This window comes from Zonotrichia leucophrys, chromosome 7, assembly GCF_028769735.1.
Source record: "Zonotrichia leucophrys gambelii isolate GWCS_2022_RI chromosome 7, RI_Zleu_2.0, whole genome shotgun sequence".
Classification (NCBI taxonomy): domain Eukaryota; kingdom Metazoa; phylum Chordata; class Aves; order Passeriformes; family Passerellidae; genus Zonotrichia; species Zonotrichia leucophrys.
The window spans coordinates 4,552,800-4,573,186 of record NC_088177.1 but is presented as its reverse complement, the minus strand read 5'-3'; the positions used below and the strand labels follow the sequence as shown (position 1 = coordinate 4,573,186).

Sequence of the window (20,387 nt, the reverse complement as noted above, 5' to 3'; positions counted from 1 at the left end):
CACAAGGGGGAACAGGGGCTGCTCCAGATCATACAGATTTTTGGGACACAGCCAGAGTTAGAAGCCGCTTTTTCCCAGTCCAACATGTTCATATTTTCCTTATCACTTGTCAGAGGAGTCAGAACTGAGGCTTTCTTTCCCTTTTTATAAAGGAGAAAACCTTGGATAAGACAAAGGTGAAATAATCTAATTCAAGAGTGATGAGAACTTCCTTTATGCAATTCTGCCTCTATTATCACAATTCAGTCCTGGCCATTGACAGCTGAATTGCAACCCTGACACCTGGTACACTGTTTATGAACAGGCAGAAACTCTTTCCTCCATCATTTATGGTTCAGTACAGTGAAAATCTCACCTAAATACACACATAAATACAGAAAAATCTAAAGAAATGGGAAAATAGGCTGGATAGACTGGGGAGGAGTACATGTCATCTCCTCCAGTGTGGGGATTAATTTCTCCAGCTTTGATTAAGAGAGGTCATCATCTCTCTTGTAGCATCATTGCACTGACTACTTAGGACTTGAATTAAATTAATTAATTCCAGCTCTTCTGGTTCTTCAGTACATTGCCAGATATGAGGCACCTTGGAGAGGGTAACAGCAGGCACTGAAATTCTATTTTCTTCAGCCAACCTAAGTTTCCCTAGGAACAACACCTTGAGTTTTTTAAATTCACATTGGATTTTTTAATCTATTTTTTTTTCTTTGCCTTGACATGCTTAGAGCTGCTCCTCCTCCATCTGCTTGCATTTCTTTCCTCATGTCTGAGGTTCTGGCGCTTTTGACCCCACTTGCTGTGTTTCTGAGGTCATAGCACAGCACAACAGTGCATTACTTCTTTATATTTCATTTATTGGAGGCACTGTGCACACAGAACAGTATCAGAAATGCACAACAGCAACTTGATACTAAACTAAGTATTTTTCCCAGGTGTGAACACCTTGTTGTGAGAAGGAATCAACTCCAGGCTTAAACAGAACATCTGGGGTCTCCTCCCACGGCAGTGGTGAGCCTTGGTGAGTTTTGTGAACTACTTTTTCTATTTCTTTAGGGTTCTTCTTTTAAAGTATCTATTAAAAGGCTGTGTGCAGACTCTTTCTTAGATAAAAGAATTCTAAACCCAAGGAATTTTGAGCAACGTGTTAATCTGGGAATTTTTTTCAGGAATGCACAAAAGGGGAGGTGTTTTAATGAGTGAGGTTCCTGCTAATGTGATGACAGGAGCAGTTACTGATACAAGGTCAATTGTGCTGAGTATAGAAATAGGAATTCAGTGTTGATTTCAAAATTTTATCATGTCAGCTTGCAGGTTGCAAGAATTGATTCTTTGATTCTTCTTCTCTTGGTTTTCAGTGAAATGTCAATGAAAAATGTCTCGTTATTCATGCCCACCTTGCACAATGGTTTTGCCCATTTTTACCCAGATGTGGTTTCTTGAGACCTGGGGTTAACCTAAGTCAGTGCTGAAAGGGTCAGGAATTCACTGCCCTCCTGCTCCATCCCTTTTCCATTTTCTTTTCTTGTACCTGCTCTAGGCTAGCTTGGGTCACTGATACAAAGAGATATTACCTGGCTTTTGTGGAATTGGGTTTTGACTTATTTATCTTGTCTGTCTTGCTGGCTGTGTAACAACCCAGGATCAGGAAATCATAGAATGCATCTGCTGGGAAGGACTGGACAATCATGTGCAGCCATGAAATGGAATGGTCAGAAATTAATTCTTTTCCATGTGTCTGAGCTTCTTCCTAGACTTAATTACTCTAATTATTAAAATACTCTTGCTGAAAACAAATGCAACTCTGAGATAGAATTTAACTTCTTGATCTGTTTTGTTTCTTTCATTAGTGCATGTGGGGTAGATCTAGGCTTCCTACATTCTCTTACATTGGCCTCTTAAAGGAAATCCATAAGTTATATCTTCCTTGGGAATGTTGAATATGGACAACTAATGTCATCAGAAAAGAGAACTGATTGCAGCTGTTGCTTTTAAAAGTGTAAGAAAAAGCTAAATACATTATATGTGGTGTAGAGTTAGTCCTTATCTTTTAAAAGCTGCAGTATAAAAGTGTGGTGAGACACTTTGGAAGCAGTGTTTAGCAGGAGCACTCTTTTGTCCCACAACATTTCACAGTAAATGTGAGTGAAGAGCTTGGTCCTGAACCCTTAGCATCAGCTCTAGTTTCTTCATGGGTTTTAAATTTAAGGGAGTTATTTTGAAACAGAAATTATTCAATATTTGTTGAAGTATTGCACATTCCTGGTGTGTAAATGAGAGGATGAGTGGTAAAATGTATGAGGTTTTAGTGAGTATCACTAACATCCCCCCCCAAAGATTAGTCTCCTAAAAATAGCCACAAGAAGATGGGTGATAACTCTGAAGGGTCAAACAGTACAGCAGGAATGGCATTGCCTGGTTTGGCTAAGAAAGTAAAATAAGGGTGAATTGGCAGAAGAGATATAGGGACAACATGTGAAACCACACAAGGAAATCCATTATCTGACTTTATAATCAGCCTCTGACTAATCCAAGCACCAGCAAAGCTGATGCTGGTGGCCTGAGCTGCTGGGTGAGGGTTTATTTGCCTCTCTTTAGCATAACTTGAGGGGCAATAAGTCCTTGTACAAAAGTGTGCAGCACTGCAGCTGGAAAAGCCAGCATGGGCCTGACCTGGCGACACAAATGTTTATTTCCAATACTCTGCTTGTTCTTTGTGGAGAATGGGTTATTGATTGTGTCAAGACAGGTTTGAAATGCCCCTGCAAGGCTACAATTGCATGCCACTGGTGTGCTCAGTGAGCCAAGGCTGCGTGTTTGACCATGACTTGGATAGGAGCATTGAGTGTTTGACTTGGGGGAGTTTTGATAGTCAGACCAACTTTCATGGTCTAGAAAATGCTGATTTGGAATGAGTCTCTTTGCATGCATCTCATTTCTGTACTGTGACAACTACAGACTGAAAGAGTAAATTAATTAGAGCAGCCAGCTGATAAACTAACTTTTCTAGCAGAAACTCCTGTGTCTAGAAAAGCATCATGGATCAGCTCACAATTGCTGGCTGTATGCTGTTAAAACCCTAAATACTGAGAATTTTAGACTTTCTATACTAACACTAACCCCTTAAAGAACACTACATTTAACCTAAGACTATGGAAAAAACTTCAAAAATTAAATAATAAAACTGAGATTGATTGTGTAATTTAAATAAAAATATATTATTTATTTAAATTAAAAACTAAATTAAATTTTAAATAAAATGATTATATTGTTATTTAAACAAAAGTATATTATTATCACATAATAAAAAACTTAAAATTTTAAAATACAATAATTATATAAAAATATTTTTAAAAACAAAAACTAATCCCTCTTCACAAGTTTAAGCAGTATTATATAACTAAATAAATACATCCGCATTACAAACTACAAATCATTATTCATTAAGTTAAAAATCAAAATAATTTAAATGTAATTTCTTAATTAAATATTTTATCCTTATAAAACCTTATTAAAAAATATAACTCCATTTTTAACTTATTAAAGTAAAATACTGGAAATGCACCCACTCCACTTGACTTGTCCATGCAAATAATTCATATTAGAGCTCTTTGGTGAAATGGTTTGTTTGAAATCTCAGCCACCAATTCTTCTGGCATTGATCACTTGAGTCTTTGGAAAGGGGCTCAATTTCCTGTATAAATCCATTCTGTATCACAGGGATAACTTGTGTACCTGCTTGAAGGCTGCACTGCTGCACGGTGCCTCTATGGCATGAATACACAAATGCACAAAGGGTCTTTTGGTTTGTATAAAATACCCAAATAACACTCCAGGGTTTGCTCAAGGATTTCTTGTTGTTCTCCTCTGTAATTTTATTCAGGATGTGTTTACTACAGTTACTGGATTATGACCCATACATATATATGTTTATTTGGAATTCCATTTTAGTCTACTCCAGATCCCATTAGCATAAAAAGATCCCCAGAGCTTGCTAGTGTAGTTCATGGCATGTAAATTAGCAAACACTGCAATTCTCTCAAAACTCCTCATATTTTACCACCATGAACTTTATTACACATACCAGCTCTCTTTCAGCATTTAAATTCTTTGATTTTGTTATGTCAAAGGCAAGGATTATGCACCATTCCTTTTCTCCAAAGTCATTAATCAAGGCTCATTAACTATATAAATAGGTTTAAAGTTTATAGATTTCTAAACTATGATTTTCTGTTTGCATGTCAAAATTTTCTGTGTCCGTGGCTGATTGGAACCATTCAGCACTTAGGTTTGTGAATGAGAGGGAGACTTTTTTGGCTCAATGGATTTCTGGTTTTCCACCCATTTAAATATAAGACATGAACTCCCAAAGTGAAATCTATATTTTCAAATAGGTGAAGCTTTGAAGGAAAATAACTTTCTGAACAAGTCCAAGAGCAGGAGAGATGAGATGTGAATGAATCCCCAAGCAAATTGCAAATTTGGCTGAGGGGGGTGATACCCCCTCAACATGAAATTTGTGCCTTTGAAAGCAATCCTGAGGATATGGGTTAAACCTGGGCTCCTGCCTGCTTTAGATTAAACAGGAGTCTAAAGCTTGGCTGCTCAATTCAGAAAAGAAAAGGAGTTTTATGCTTATATTGAACTGAGCATATTAAATAAGCCTGGTTGCATTTCCCATTTGAATCCTTCTAAACTTTTGATTTTATCTGGACTTTGAATGGTGCCTTCATTTAACCCAGTCTCATGAAGATAGGAATAAATGGATTTTGGAGTGGTCAGGTATTTTGATGTTAAGAAAAGATATATGAGGTTTGGGATTTGTAAGGGATCCTCCTTGGTGTGAAGATGCTCCAGGAGCTGGTACTCCAGCTGGAAGTGGAGGAAGGGCTGCGCAATGTCTTCATGGGTAACATCTACACCCAGCATCATTGGGGAGTGGGGAAGGTGTTTGAGCTCTAAGGGGCTTCAGGAAACCTTCAATTCCTGAACTAATCCCAGGCAAATTTACCCCACAGCCACTCCTCCACAGGTATAAATAATTTATGTAATCTGCTTAGAAAAAGCATTTTGAGGAATTTGTCAGGGTTGGCTGCAGAGCTTTGTTTTCAGTTACAACTTCCTCAGCTGCTGCAGGCATTTCTGCTCACTGCAAATCTTTTGGATGAAATGATTTTTGTCTGTTGTGGCTCAGGTAGCACAGCCAAGGTGCAGCTCTAGGACTGAACTCATCATCTCCTGGGCTGCCTGAGACATGCTTATTGTGAAATCTATCAGCATATTTAATTGCTGTAAAATACAGTGTGTGTTGGCTTGGTTTTCTGCATCTCATGGATAAGAGTAAGAATGAGGAAGAATTCTTGTTATATTAGTAAAATATATTGGGAGATTGTCAGCAAAAGCATAGATAACTTGGGATTGAACCCTGAAGTGGCAGGTTTCACTGTAATAACTTGTGGATGAAGCATGTGACTCTCTCTCTATTCTGTCTGAAATTTGCTTTATTTCTCAGCATTTTGTTGTTCAACACTCAAAACTGAGTTGATGTAATGGCAAACAATATCTGTGTATTTTATATATTGCATTTCAGACAAGAGGAAAAGAAAACAACACTGGGCAGACTATGAAGCAGGCAAATAGAACTGAAGAAATATGAAATAGCTTTGATAGCTGCTCATCCAACAGATGTAAGCTGAGGGCTGCTATCTGAACAATTGTATGATTTATGCATTGTGGAATGGTTTATGATTTAAAGTTTTCACAAGCCTGTCTTAAAATCTTTTCAATCTTTCTGTACCTTGGTGGAACTTAAAAAAACCCTTCCTGACAGCATATGGTCTCTTTTCACATATGGCCAGCTAAACAATCCAGCCCTCAAAGAAAGATGTTAAGAGAACAATGTGAAAAATGGTTCTGGAGACTTGCAATGTGCTGGTATAGTTTGGGTCAGCCCATTATGACTTATAAATTCAAAGCAACCCACAAGTTTTGACTTCTTAGGAAACAAGAACTTGAACTGAAATAAATTATTCAGGATGCATCCCATGCTTATCTTTATGTACATAATTTTCCCTGTCCAAATAATTTAACAATTTAAAGGCCACACTTCTATTGCTGTTTTTAGGACATCATCAGATTTTTTTTCCCCCATGGTGTACCAGTTAACCTGCTGTGCTTTTGATGAGTTTATCCCAATAATTTATATACATGTCTATAAAAATGGATTTATCCATGTTTACTGCTGTGTACTTCCCACTCAGGTAGCTGTCATAAAATTGGAGGCAGTTCAATATTTTTGTGAACCTACCAAATATTACCATTATTATCAACTTGTCTACATCTTCTATGACCTTATAGCAAGAATTATTTAAGCACAGGGCAACCCCCCTCCAAAATCTAGTTACTATTCCAAGGTGCTTCATGGCAGGTGAAATATGATGAGTTTGGAAGGGGAATAGTGAAGTACTTTTTAAGATAGTTCTAAAGTGTTACTCACAAGAGTAAAATGTGATATAGAGGTGCTTGTTTGGAAAACCCAAGTAGTGGAAGACAATGCTGTGGAGTGAGCAGGGTGGGTTTGGGAAATGTCTTTGCAGCATCACTGTGGCTGTAGATCAATGCAGCAGGAAGGCTTTGGGGGCTCTGCTGTACCTGGGGCCCCAGAGCTGGGAGCATGGCCTTGAGGCAAGAGGAAAAGTCACATCCCCAAAATATCCTGTGGTTAATTCTGCAGAACTTAAAGTTATTTATAACTGCTTGTCTATAGCTGGTGCCTAAGCACATTATGAGGTGGAATTGCAGTGTATATTTGTACTAAATTATTTTCAGGAAATTCGAGGCTGTCCTGCTTTATCATCCCAAACATCTTTTGAGAATAAAACTTTGTTTCAGAGTCATTCTAACATGTGGAGTAGCCTCTGCCTTGGTGTAAGTCACCTACCATGCTGTTACTGAGCAGTTCCCACTTCTGCCTGCAATGGGCAGGAAAAGAATGGGTCATATTTTGTAAATCACTTTTTTGTTCTTTAAAACTTCTTTTACCCATTTGTCTGATATTTTTAGAGAGCAAACACTCCTGTCACCAAAGTGAATCAAAGTTGTACCTTGATACGCTCCCTACTTTCTATTGAAAATGCTACAAAGTCACTTTTTTGTGCATGATAGATGAGAAATCTGAATATCTGAATCCCCATCTATCTTCAGCGTTTACAATAATTGTACCATTATTAATAGGCAATGACTTACATTGTGTGCACTCAGAATTTCTTAAAAATTGGAAAACCAATGCAAGTAGAAGATGTGCTAAAAATGAGGAGTTTGGAATTGCTCTGGAAGCAGGGATAGGAGAAGGAACTGTGGCTATAGGCCAATTTTGAATGGAAACCAGCAGTTTATAAAAGGACTTTTTAAATCAAAATGTGAGTATATCACAGCAAGGGATAGAGTTGTTGGGGAAATTCAATACTGGAGTAATTTAATAGTTGAGAGAAACATCAGAAAATATTCAGTGCTGACTCTGAAAAGGAAGAAAGGATATTGGTTCTATCACTAAAATAACAAATTTTTTCCCCACTTGTATTTTCTAAATACGATATCACTACAGGAATAACATGGGTGTAGCAAAGGATGGCTCTTTCCTTGTGGATGACTCGATATTGTGGCTAATTCGAGCTGTTTTCAGCCAGTATTTAACATCTCTTTATCTAAGCCTACTGCAGAAGATCAAAGGAAACACTTAACAGCTAAATGAAATGCTTCCCAAACAACAGCAAAAGTAAATCCAGCAGAAAATTAATGTAAGACATGATCTTTCTGTTTAGAAAGGAATGAGGAAAATATCAGTTTAATGAAATATCACAACAAGAGTGCTGAAAAGAACCCTCACTCAGAATCAATGTTGTCTGTCTGCAACCCCCACTGACTCTTCAGCTGCAAACATTTTCCAGAGTGGCTAAGGAGCTGATTAACAGTGCAGGTTTATAGAGACAAGCTCATGTCAATTAAGCCCCAGGAGGGACCATCAATTAGTGTCAGTCAGGCAAACCTTTAACCACTTAAATTAACATAATGAAAAATGGTGCTCAGTCATTCAAGGTTCAAGAAACTTTTGCCATCCAAAAAGACATTTTTCAATAAAAGCCTTGCAGCCACGAAGAATACTTTTTCTTGCAAAATAGTCATATGGAGAGTTGTCTTTCTTTATTTTTTTTGTTGAACCATTGTTTTTATAATTTTTCATTTTTATGCCTTAAGAGACTGTTGAGAAACCTTGGCCAAGTTTTTTTTGTTGGTTAACTTGGTTCTCCAAGGTATAATGAGGTGCTGGAAGTCAGTGAGGTGACAGGATTAAAGCAAATAACCTGGCAAGATAAAAAAAAAACAAAACCAGCAATTAGACCAAGCCCTCAGCACTTGCATTTAACTAAAGTTCAATGTTTCATAAGCAAATATTAAACAACCAGAAACTCCAGTGCTTCTTAATTCATTATCCTCCCAGTTTTTGGCTTTTGCCAGTTGGCTGGAATAATGAAGACCAGTTTTAAGTAGGAAGATACTTGAAAAGGAGTTAGCTGGTGTGATGGTGTTCACAGGGCTCTGAGGATGAGGGAAGAGACAAGGATCAGACTCCATGTTTCAGAAGGCTTGATTTATTATTTTATGATATATATTAAAACTATACTAAAAGAATAGAAGAAAGGATTTCATCAGAAGGCTAGCTAAGAATAGAAAAAGAAGGAAAGAATGATAACAAATACTTGTCTTAGACAGTCTGAGCCAGCTGACTGTGATTGGCCATTAATTAGAAACAACCACATGGGCCAATCACAGATGCACCTGTTGCATTCCACAGCAGCAGATAATTATTGTTTGCATTTTGTTCCTGAGGTCTCTAAGCTTCTCAGGAGGAAAAATCCTAAGGAAAGGATTTTTCAGAAAATATCATGGCTACAAGCTGGACTTGCTGCAAAAGAACAGACTAAGTGTTTCAAGATTTTGTTTGGGATGTCCATGATGTATTTTTAATTTATGTGCAATATTGAGGGATGTGGCTGTCAAACTCACATCCTCCCCTACAAATCACATGCACTGGGGGCTTGCTTTAAAAATCAGATGATCGTCAAGCAGACAGTGAGGATGGATGCAGCAATCGGGTGAATGTTGGCAATATTGAGTGAAATTAGTCCCGAGGTGACAGTGCAGAGAGGTGAGAAGTGCAGGAGGAACAAGGCCCTTTGAAAGTTGTTGGAAATGGAAATTGTACTTTTTAAAGTGTTAATTTTGGCTATGTGCTGCTGTTGTTTGCTCTCTGAAGATCCTGTGCTGTTGGAGGGATTTGCTCCCCTTGGGAAGATCTGCTTGGGTCTCCCATCCTTGGGGCAGGCCCTGATGCTGTGTTGGAGAATATTTTTTTCTTAGAGATAAAGTAACTAAAAGACGTTTTAAAAACCTTTTATTCCACTTTCAGTCTCATAAAAAAAAAAAAAGAAATAATACAAATATTATAATTCACGCCATCAAAATCCAACTATTTCCTAAGTGCAATTTACTATAAACATTTCTTAACCTATCAACTTTTTATCACACCATACTATAAATACCTCAAATAATCTAAAAATACCCCTCATAAATCTTACTACAATACATATGTCATAATTCTATTTCTCCACAAATATCTAACCTTATTTACAAAACCATCCTTTAAAACCTTTTTCTAACTCTATTTCTCTCTCGATGATGTCTATCCTATTCCATAACATTTCTAAATCAACATTTCTTATCTCAAAATTAATATACAAATACATACTGTATAAACCTTCTATCAAACCCTAAAAACTCTCTACAGATCCACTTCCCACAATGCAGGAGTGCATCCCCTGTCAGCACTGCTGAGCACTTTTAGTGAATATCCCTGGGCTGCCTGGCCTTTCTGCAATAGAGAAAACTTTAGTTTTGTTGGGTTTGCTTTTCTTTCCCAAAGAGCTTTTTTATTCCAAAGCTAGCCTTGAAGGTATATATTATTGTATACTCACTGCTGAGGTTACATGGATTTTCTCTTTTTTTTGGGCAGATATTATGTTTTCTGTTTCTTTGGGGACACTTTATTTTTGGAATATCTATCATTTTATTGAGCTGTGTTGCATTGAAGATGTTTACCTTATGTATATTGCATCCCATGCTGCAGCCTGTGGCTAAGGCACATATTAGTAAGCATATTGCTATTGATTTTTCTTTGTCCCCATTTTTCTGTGTGCATAAGAAGTTGAAATATTTGTTTGGAATCTGTCCCTTACAGTGATCTGTTTGTGACTTCTGTGGTTTGTGAAAACAGATTGTGCTGTTGAGACACAGAGAAAGTGATTTCTTTTTTCATGAGTTCAGTGAGATGCAGAGTCCCAGGAACTTCTTGGGGGTGAGGATTTGGTACAAGAGGAAATGTCTGAATCTGGGGAATGGGAGATAACTCAGAAATGGTTCCTATCTATAGTGCTGGGACCTCTGCCTCTTCATTCATGGAATCACAGAGTGGCCTGGGTTGAAAAGGACTTTAAAGAAAATAATTTCCAATGAGCTAACACCAGAGTGGAATCCAAATATTCCTAACTTTTAATATAGAGCAAAGGGGAGACAGAGAGTATGTCTGTATATATATATATAAGCAGCCAAAACCACTTCTGTCATGAAAGAAAAGCTCCTCACCAATGGATGGCAATCAGATTTTTACCTGGATATGCTTGCATGCAACTTTTTCACCCAAAATGCCTAAGTTTACCATTAGGGTATAAGCACATTTAAAATAGCCCCTGTGCTTACAGAAGGCAGCGATGCAGAGCAGGATTCCCTTGGGGGCAGATAAGGTGACTTCTTGTCCTTTTGAACAACCCAAAAGCCACCCAAACTAATGCCTCTCTCCTGTTCCTCAGTGCCTGCGGTCATGTCAGCACAGCATTGATATCACACCCCTAAAAACATGCACAAATTTAGATTTTTTTCTGCACAGCTGTTCCACTATGAAGGTTATTAAGTATTACACAGCTATCATCAAAACATTTTTTTAATTAGCTTCTTCAGCACTGTGTTTAATTACAAGCACTCAGCCACAGGGAATGTTTGTGCCTCCTAACCTCTGACTGAGGGAACACAGGAGCTCTGACAGGACACAGCAACCTACACGTGTCAAATGCCACCAAGGGCCACCAGTTTTTCCCCACTGAGAGCCGTGTTGATGTTGAACATCACAGGGCAGGACCTGAAGGAACACCCCTGAAGAACTGCCCAAGCTCCTCACACAGTGGATATTTGTCACAGGAAATCCTAGGGGGTAGCAGGCTACATTTGATATTCTTACTTATTGCTTGGTGAAAATGATATTCGTGTTAAAGCTCAAAATTGAGATGTCTTGTTTCTTTATGCACTCATTTGTCCCAGAATTGTGAGGTGGATGATGAGTCTTAAACTTGATTAGTACAGAGAATAAATAGTTTTTTGATAGCCTCTTGAGGCTTCAGTGGAAATCAGTATCAAAATCTGTGATATGGCTCTGAGATCCCTGAGTAAGAACTAAGTGTGGAGATTCCACTGCATAAAGCCTGCAACATTCTCCCCACCCCACGTGAGGGAAAATGTAAAAGTGACTTCTTACCTTTTCTCCTTTTGCCAAGTGTTTCTCCCCTTGACTTTTGCCAGATTCCTGAAAACTTAAGAGCAGTGTTGGCCGTAATTTGAGTCTATTTTTAACATGATATTATCTGTTTAATGATAGGAGGTAAATATGCCTTAAAAAAACCTCGTAAAAACCTACACGGACTATTTCTCAGTTTGAAGCTTCCCTTTTTAACTGGTGGTTGTGGAGGAGATCTGGGAAATGTATGGCTTTTCTGAGAGGGCTCCTGGGCAAGAGCCAGCTACAGCACTGATTATGCACAAGCCTGAAATATATTGGCTGGGCGAGTAAAGTGAAGATTTTTTCATTTTGTTCAGGGTTTAAGATCTGCAGCATTGTGCTGGAGTCATTAGTCACAATTCAGTGAGCTTGGGTGAAAATGTGAATGTGGAAAATGTTCACTCCAGGTTCTGCCCCCAGAGCTGGCATTCCTGGGGCTGCATGGCTTGCACGGGTGTGGCAGGAAAAGCACTTGGACAGAGGAGATTTCTCATCCCCAGAGGGCATTCCGCTGCTCTGACAGTGGTGAGGAAGGGGCCCTGAAGGTGCAGAATCATCTCAGCACTACTTGGTGAAAAGATGTGGAAGATGTGGTGCCTTTTCATCTCAGAAGCACCAAATATGGAAGTTGTGTTGTGGTGGATAATTATCCTTGCTCCTCTAGACGCCGTTTCAGGTTTTTGCTTTGGTTGTTTTTTGTCTTTTTTTTTTTTCTTTTTTATATGAAGAGTAGAGTTCATGACACCTTAAATTAAAGATTCCCATTTCGAGCAAAAAAACAAAAACCCAGAAGAAAACACCAAAAAACCCCCAACTGATTTTTGGTCCTGGGGGGTGTTTGGAAAAGATGTTTTACCAGCACTCCTTAAGTGCCTGGCTTGCACATGCTCCTAAACTGCCCCAGATAAAGGAGTTTGATTTACTCTTCTTCTGCTGAAGTTTAACAACAATGAACACCATCTCAAGCACTCACCAAGCCATGAACCAAGTCCATCACTCTCGTTTGAGCTGCATTTCAGTACCACTCTCACTTGTTGGTCCTCAGACATGTTGATACTTCTTTAAGAGTACATTTATTCAGATGGAAATTGTCCTTAAATGCAAAAATGTTCCATTGTTGGGCATACCAGATCTTCTCAAAGCAAAATGGGTCTCTATTTGTTCTCTTTCAAGGGTAATGTCGCTCATTCTTCAGCACTTGTACACAGATCAACATATTATGCTTCTTTTCCTGCCATGATCATTGTGTGTGTCCAAGTCTTGTTTCCTTTTTTCTTCTTTCTCTCTGAGTGAAGAGAATTCTAGAGACTTTTTTTCTTTTTAGCAATGTGTGATTTGAAGAATTCCTTTAGTTTCCCTTTCCTTGTGTTCTCTAGTGGAAAATACACATATTTCTGCAGCATACCAGTGGTTATAGTTGCTTGTCTTTCTTCCACTGAGATAATTAATTTAATGACAATATTAAAATTAAATACATTTCGTGTGCCAAACCACTGTCAGACTGAGGTTGTATTTTGGATGATGTTGTTGGTTTCTGCTACCTGTATTTAAAAAAAAAAAACACCAAAAAAAAATATAAAACAAACCCTGAAACACCAACATGCTGAACTTCTGGCTCTTGGGTGAGGAAGTTTCCTCAATTCTGTTGCTTATTTCCTTCTGTCTTCCAGACTGTAAAAGTGCTTGTATACACTTATATATTTTTTCATGAACTCTTTAAACAAAAGTGTTGAAATAATGATCTTGACTGTCTTCTGCCTTGGACGAGTTTCTATTAAATAACATAAAGATGTGAAATATTTCTTATTGCCCTATGTGTTGTTTGCACATTGGAATAGTTGTTGTATTTAGGTTTATTAAAAAGAACTTGTCAGATATTCAGTCTTGTCCATTTTGCAGATTATATCCAGCCACATTTTTTCTTATTTTTATTTCTCCTGTTTTCTGCTTTCTCTGTGCCTTCTCAATTATTCCACTTTGTCTTTAAGCTCCCCTAGAGCACCTTATGAATTACATGGTGTTGAGTGGGCAACACTGGCTCTGCTGGAGCATTACAGGTGGGCAAAGCAAATTCTCTGTAGGTGTAGATTTTTCTCTTCTTACATGACTTTTTTTTGCATTTCACTGGTGGAAATGGCCAGGTGAGGCACAAGGTGGATGAAAACTGAACTGGTTTTTTTTTTCAGACATTAGGTGCAGTGGGTTTTGCACCTGACACCAGGCAGTCTCCTGTGCATCCCTGATCCTCCTCAAGCCCTCTAACACATCTGTCAAAACAGTATTTCAGTGAAGCTGGAACTAATTTTTTTTTTTTAGCATTGACCTTTTATGTGAAATCAGAACTCAGCATTTGCAATGGCTAATCATTTTTCCTTGCTAAATAGCCATTTAATACCCATACTGTTTCAGTTCTGCACCAAACTTTGCTGTGTAATCAATTTGCTATTAGAGGAAGCACCTGCTTAGCCCATTACCATGGACTGAGGGTTTAGAATAAAGTGCAGCCCGAAACCATCAGGAATATCTAAAAGTTGAACTGAGAGTTGACAGGAAAGCTGTGTGCTGTTCTCTTCTGATGTTATGCACAGACTCTGGAGGTTCATCAACCCAAGCAGAACAACAAACAGGCTGATTTTCAGTCTGCTGCTGTTCCTAGGAACTGTTTCAGTAAGCTTTGTTCCTCCTTTGATTCCCTGAGGCTCCAGCAAACTTCACCCTTTGCAACTGCCCCCTGAAAAAGCCATTTGTGATGCTGTGAGGCAGCAAATGCAGTGTGAGCCTCGTGGGCTCTGACACACACACACACAGCTGTGGGCAGATGTGGCTTGACCTGCTCCAGAGGAGCCACAGGGCAGGGACCTCTCAGGGTGAGTGGGGGCTGAGGGGGAGGCAGGGATGGCTGAGGAGAAAGGGAGGGTGAATCAAGTACAGTGCTTAAAACACCTTGCTTTCCTTCTTTCTTCACCACGTTCTCTTTCCTGTGTGGTGTTTGTTCACCCTGGAGGTGTTGGAGTGGTGTTGAATTCTGATGAGAAAACTTGAAACCCCAGCACAGCTTTTCTGTGTTTGAAGATTTTTTTTTCCAGTGGAAAGGAACACCTGTCTATATTCAGCTTGCTGTGTCTTGTCACCTGCGATAGCACTTCTTCCTTTAGCTAGTGAGTACATGGGGCTAACTTAAGATGAAATATAAAAGCATCACCAAAGCAGCACAGCTGCATCCATTGGTGGCAAAAGCAAGGCAGACTCACCAGAATTGTGTGCTCAGGTGTGTGGTGCATCGTGTGCAGCTTGTCCAATGCATCTGTGGTGCAACTGTGCTGTAAATTCTGTACTGCTGGGGCTTTTAAATTTTCCAAGAGGTAAAAATCAATTTTGAAGCAGGAGGTTGGACAGTCCTCAGTGGCAGCAAGCATGCCCTGAGGGGCTGATTTGTGCATGGTGGAGAATAAATGAAAGATTTCTGGGCACTGCTGTCCAGGCATCTCAGATGAATCTGAAGAATCTATTTTTCAAAAGGACAGACACAGCCACGAGCCATCCTCATGGCAGCTGGGCAACAAAGAGCTCCCTGGGGTCACTTGATTGACACAAACCTCCCTGGTTTCTGCAGCAGCTCCATCACCACTGGAGTGCATTATACCATCATCTACCTGCAGGAAAATGTGCTTTCTGCAATGGAACAAGTGCACAAGTTGTCTGTAAGTGACAGTGAAGTGTTGAAAATTAAAGGAGTTGCTGTGTGAGGGAATTTGAGAGGTTAGTTGTTACTCCAGATTGTAGTGGTACAATGGGAAGCTTCACTGATGGGGAATAGGAGATTGTCTTGAGCATTTTGAAAATTCTTATGAAGTTGTGTGTCCAGCTGTCTTTAAGGCAAATTGTTCTGGCAATACTCAAATCAGAAATTATTCCCCTCTTCCTACCAGTACAGAAATCAGGTACAGAGGCAAAAAACATGGACAGGTCAGTCAGTGGGTGAGTAACACAGGTGGAAAAGATCTGGGGTTTCTCTACACCTAGTCCAGGAAATGTTTTCCTTAAGTAAAGCTAATTACAATTAATTATCATTTTGCTCCAATTTATGCTTGTTCTAGTCTGTGCAAGAAAATAATGCAGGAGACTATTGATAGAATTTCATTCATTGCATCCTTAAGACAAATGAGGAGCTGGTTTTTCTTATAAGTTAATTTCTCACACATGAAAACTCAGTGTAACTGGACATCCTTATCAAATATTGGGTGTGCTTTCCCATCTCACCTGTGAGGGAGAAATTGCCAATCCCACTGAGCGCCCACACTTGTGCTTCAGCAGGAGTTTGGCATCACTGGCCTGTAAAGCTTTGTTTGAAGAAACAAACCTGGCCTTGGTGAGAGATCTGAAGTCTCAGAGGTGAGAAAGGCCACCAAAAGTGTTTTCAAGAACAGCTTTTAATCTATGAAAAGTGAGAGCTCCTGTCTGCCTCTGGGGCAGAGGGATGAGGGGCATAATCAGCTGAATTTTATGCTCCTGTTTTCCAAAGTAGGTTTTGTTATGCTTGTTGCTATAAAAGAAAGCAGGAAAACATTCTGAAAATGAATGCCAAAACAGCCTGGAAGCCTGCTGAACAACTCTGGTCCTTGAATATATGTCAGCATGACTTTTCTATAGAAAAATAAGTGAGTGTTGCAGACATATGTTTGGGGGTTTTTTTCAGTCAAGTAAATAGATGCAGATAGGGCTGATCTGGAAATGGATTTTAAATATCATTAGCACTTCTTGACTTTGACCACTGAAAGAATATCTGCACCATCAGGCAGCAGAGGTGAGCAGAGCACACTGTAGTGTAGCACTGCTGGAGTGAGAGGAGAAGATGCATCTCTGCAAGAAATATAGATTTTCAAGCTTTACTTTTAGGTGTCAGACCTCTGTAGCTGCTCTTGGTTTGTAATTCAAGGCTGTGCTTGGGTGGGAAGTATATTCATCTCTTTCTTAATGGGTTTGCACAGCTCTCCTAGGCGTTGGTGGGAATTATAAATGGACTTTGAAGGAAAAATATACCTTTTAGTGGTGTATTGCAGTGGTGTATTGCAGTCTGAAGTGTCAGTGCCCAGTGGGATCTGTGCATGTGTGTCTGTGTATACAATGCCAGGGGGACGTGGCTTTGGAACACTTCATTTCTTGGACAAAAAGGGATGGTGACCTGGCTTGATGCTCTGTGTCAGGGCTGCAATATTTGTGCAGAACTCTGCTCCTGTTTACATCAGGAGTTTGGTCTCAGTTACAGCTGAGCTACTCTGTTGTGACAGAACTATTGGTGCAGGGAGTAACACTGATGACAAAAATAGAGAATTTTAGGTAACAACTTAATGATTTTTAAGCAGTGTCAGAGGTTCAGTGAGTTTGTAGAAAATACATCTTGCTAAAGTGTAACCTCTCAACCTGCCAATCTCCTTAAGACAAGAGCATTCCTGCTAAACATCCTTGTTATTCAGGCAGGCTTAGGAAAGCTAATCTTAACTCCACACAAAAAGAATTTTCAGAAAATACTTTCAGAGAAGGAAAGAAACACAAGCCCATTTCCTCCCTTGCTGTTTTCTTTCCAAATATCATGTGCATGTACTCATACTGGCTTGCTGAGATATCTGCAGGGAGAAAAGTAATAGCCTTAATCTTATCCATTCTTCTTTTTTTTGGCTGTTTGTGCTGCTGCTTCACTCCTGGTCCTCAGGCTTAGAGTGAAAGAGCTTTGGTGAGGAAGAACTCCTTTCTCACTGTTCATGTCCCTCTGTGTGAATCCAATTTAGGTCAATATGGAAACCTCAGCAACTCTTTGGTTCGATGAATATGCAGCTGTCATATCAACAATTTAAATTCGCTGTATTGTCCTTAGTTTTATCTTCACATCTGCTGTCAAGGTATTCCTTGAATTAACATTCTTCTGGGTCAAGCCATATTATGCATAAAAATATCTGTGATCCCCTTGGAAGGGGGAAGAGGTGTACAGTTTGTTTTTAACACTAGGCATGCAAGGAAAAATACAACAGGAACTGTAGTGACAGGACAAGGAGTAGTGAATTGTCGCAGACATCTTTTAATGAAAATCTTTTCCTTAGGATTTTTTCTCCTGAGAAGCTGAGAGGCCTCAGGAACAAAATGTAAATAATGGTTATCTGCTGCTGTGGAATGCAACAGGTGCATCTGTGATTGGTCTCATTTGTTTGTTTGTAATTAATGGCCAATCACAGTCAGCTGGCTCGGACAGAGAATCTGAGAAAGCTGCCTTTGTTATCATTCTTTCTGATTCATTCTTAGCTTAGCTGGCCTTCTGAGGAAACATTTTCTTCTATTTTTTTAGTATAGTTTTAATGTAATATATATAATAAAATAATAAATCAAGCCTTCTTCAACATGGAGTCAGATCCTCGTCTCTTCCCTCATCCTAAGACTCCTGTGAACACGGTCACAGTGGATACAAATTGTAAGAGGGGAAATTTAGGTTCAATATCAGGAAGAAATTCCTCCCTGTGAAGGTGATGAGGCCCTGGCACAGGTGCCCAGAGAAGCTGTGGCTGCCCCTGGATCCCTGGAAGTGTCCCAAGCCAGGTTGGAGCAACCTGGGATAGAGGAGGGTATTCCTGCCATGGCAGGGGGTGGGACTGGATGAGTTTTAAGGTCCCTTCCATCCCTTTATCCTTCTATTATTCTACAATACCTAACATTGGGCACTTTAAGGTGCATCAGTGGGCTTTATTTCCTTTTTTACAAAAGGGCCAATCTCAGAGGTATTTTTCCTCTAGGAAAAGACAGCTGTAGAGTTTGTTTCCTGTGCTGTATTCTCTTACTGTGACTCATTGGTCTTTTGTTACTTGTTGTGACTTTCAAACTTTTTTAGGGTTTTGAAGTGGCACCTTCAAGAGGTATTTTGATTTCATGAGGGAAAGTGTGTCCTTTACCTATTTCTGCAGGGGTCTGTGAAGGAAATCTAACAACAGGGATAAAATATTTTCTGATTCCATAGTCTTGAGCATGATGTGCTTTGAGTACCAAAGATATATTAGATAAGCACCCCCTACCTGGTCTGCCTGGTCCTTATGCTTGGCTGATCTCAAGAAAAATATTCCTGCATGTGTTGTGTTGTTCTGAGATGGTGGAGGCTCTAAGCTCCTTGTATTCCCAATGACAGAGATAGGGTTTGATCAAACTGCATCAAAATTGCTGGTTCTTTGTTATGGCTATTAATATTTTTATTTTTCCCCCCCAAATGAGTTATAAATACAACTGCATTGCTAGTGCTTAGCTTGGGAGTGAATTGGAGCTGATGATAAATGCAGCATTCCCAGCAATTTGTATCCTGCTTTGTCCCCCCTGGTGTGGAGGAGGAGGAGGCAATGCAGTTGCTCAACCACAGTGACTGTAACTAATGAGGAAGCCAAAGCCCCTTATCTCAGCTGATAAATCCTCATCTCCTTATATCTGTCCCCAGCACTGTCACTCAGTGCCTGGCTCTGCTGCAGGATTCCTTTCAGAAGCAGGAGGTAACTTAGGCTTGCTGAGCACAGTAACTGCATACGGCATTTCATGGAAGACAACCTTTCCAGAAATGTCTCCAACTTAAAATAACTGTTCCCAGTCCTCTAGCAAAATGCTACTCTATTATCTGTTTGCTACTTTGGGACCACACAAACAGCTGTATTTGTCAAAACATGCATTTCTTGCTAAAGAACTGTTGTTGCTTAGCCCCAGCTGCCAGCTAAGCCCTGCACAGCCGCTCACTTTCCCCACAGTGGCATGGGCAAAGAACTGGAGAGGTGAGAACCTTGTAGGTTGAGATAAATGTTTAATAGATAAAGCAAAAGCTGTTCATACAAGCAGAGCAAATCAAGGAATTCCTTCACCACTTCTCATGGGTAGGCAGGTTGATCCATCCCCAGGGAAACAGGGCTCAGAATGGCCCCAGTTCCCTCTTTTCCCTCCAGACATTCACATATTAAATGTTCACATTTTGTCTCCTCATTTTAGGCACTGTTCTAATACACTCCCAAATACAAAAGCAAGGTTGTATTATCTTTAAATCCTTGCACCTTCTTTCTGTCTTCTCTTTGCAGAGCTGGGGCTCTCTCTGCCCTTCCCCAGTCCCCCAGGATTTCCCTGCCCTCTGAATTCTCAAACATAATTGCTAATGGTTCTTAGATGGCTCAAGTTAATTCCTTGAGTACTTTACAGTGCATTTCATTTGTCTTTGGAACTCAAATATGTCTAACTTAAATATTCTTCAACCTTTCCTTCTCATATTCCTGTCCTATGCTTTTAGCTCCCAGTTAAAATTAATTGTTTTAGTATCTGGCTGTAATTACTCCAAGTGAAAACTGAAGAAAAGCAGGTTTTGGCTACTTGAGTTTTCCTGCATTTACCATTATTGTAACTAAAATAAGGGAACTTGTTGGCTCTTGATCTTCTGTTATGAATGTTGCATTTCTGGAATTGTTTTCCTGCTTTTATTTACATTAATAGCTGGTCATAACATGCTTTGTGCCTCTGTCTTTTCAATTCCATGCCTACATACTTGTACTATTCATTTACACTTATCCTTAATTATATATCCACTTTCAGCACAACTCCACTTTAAATACAATTCCTTTCTGATTATCTGGGGTGTTAAAGAGGTCCTGGGTCTCTATTTCTTCCATTTTCCCTGCATCAGGATTATTTGATACTGAATAAGCTCTCCTTTAACAACAGCTGTCCT

The 20,387-nt window shown here is 39.4% G+C and overlaps 1 long non-coding RNA gene across 3 annotated transcripts in view; it reads left to right on the top strand.

Moving 5' to 3' along the window:
• The first annotated feature begins 930 nt into the window (after window positions 1-930).
• The window catches only part of LOC135450342 (uncharacterized), a 58,644-nt gene continuing 39,187 nt past the window's right edge, over window positions 931-20,387 (top strand). The window contains exons 1-3 of one of the 3 annotated variants that reach the window (XR_010441037.1): window positions 931-1,018; window positions 13,648-13,716; window positions 13,846-14,427. This is a non-coding gene — a long non-coding RNA (uncharacterized LOC135450342). Of the gene's footprint in view, window positions 1,019-13,647; window positions 13,717-13,845; window positions 14,428-20,387 lie in introns of those variants that run through there. The other 2 variants (XR_010441036.1, XR_010441035.1) reach the window with 2 other exon arrangements.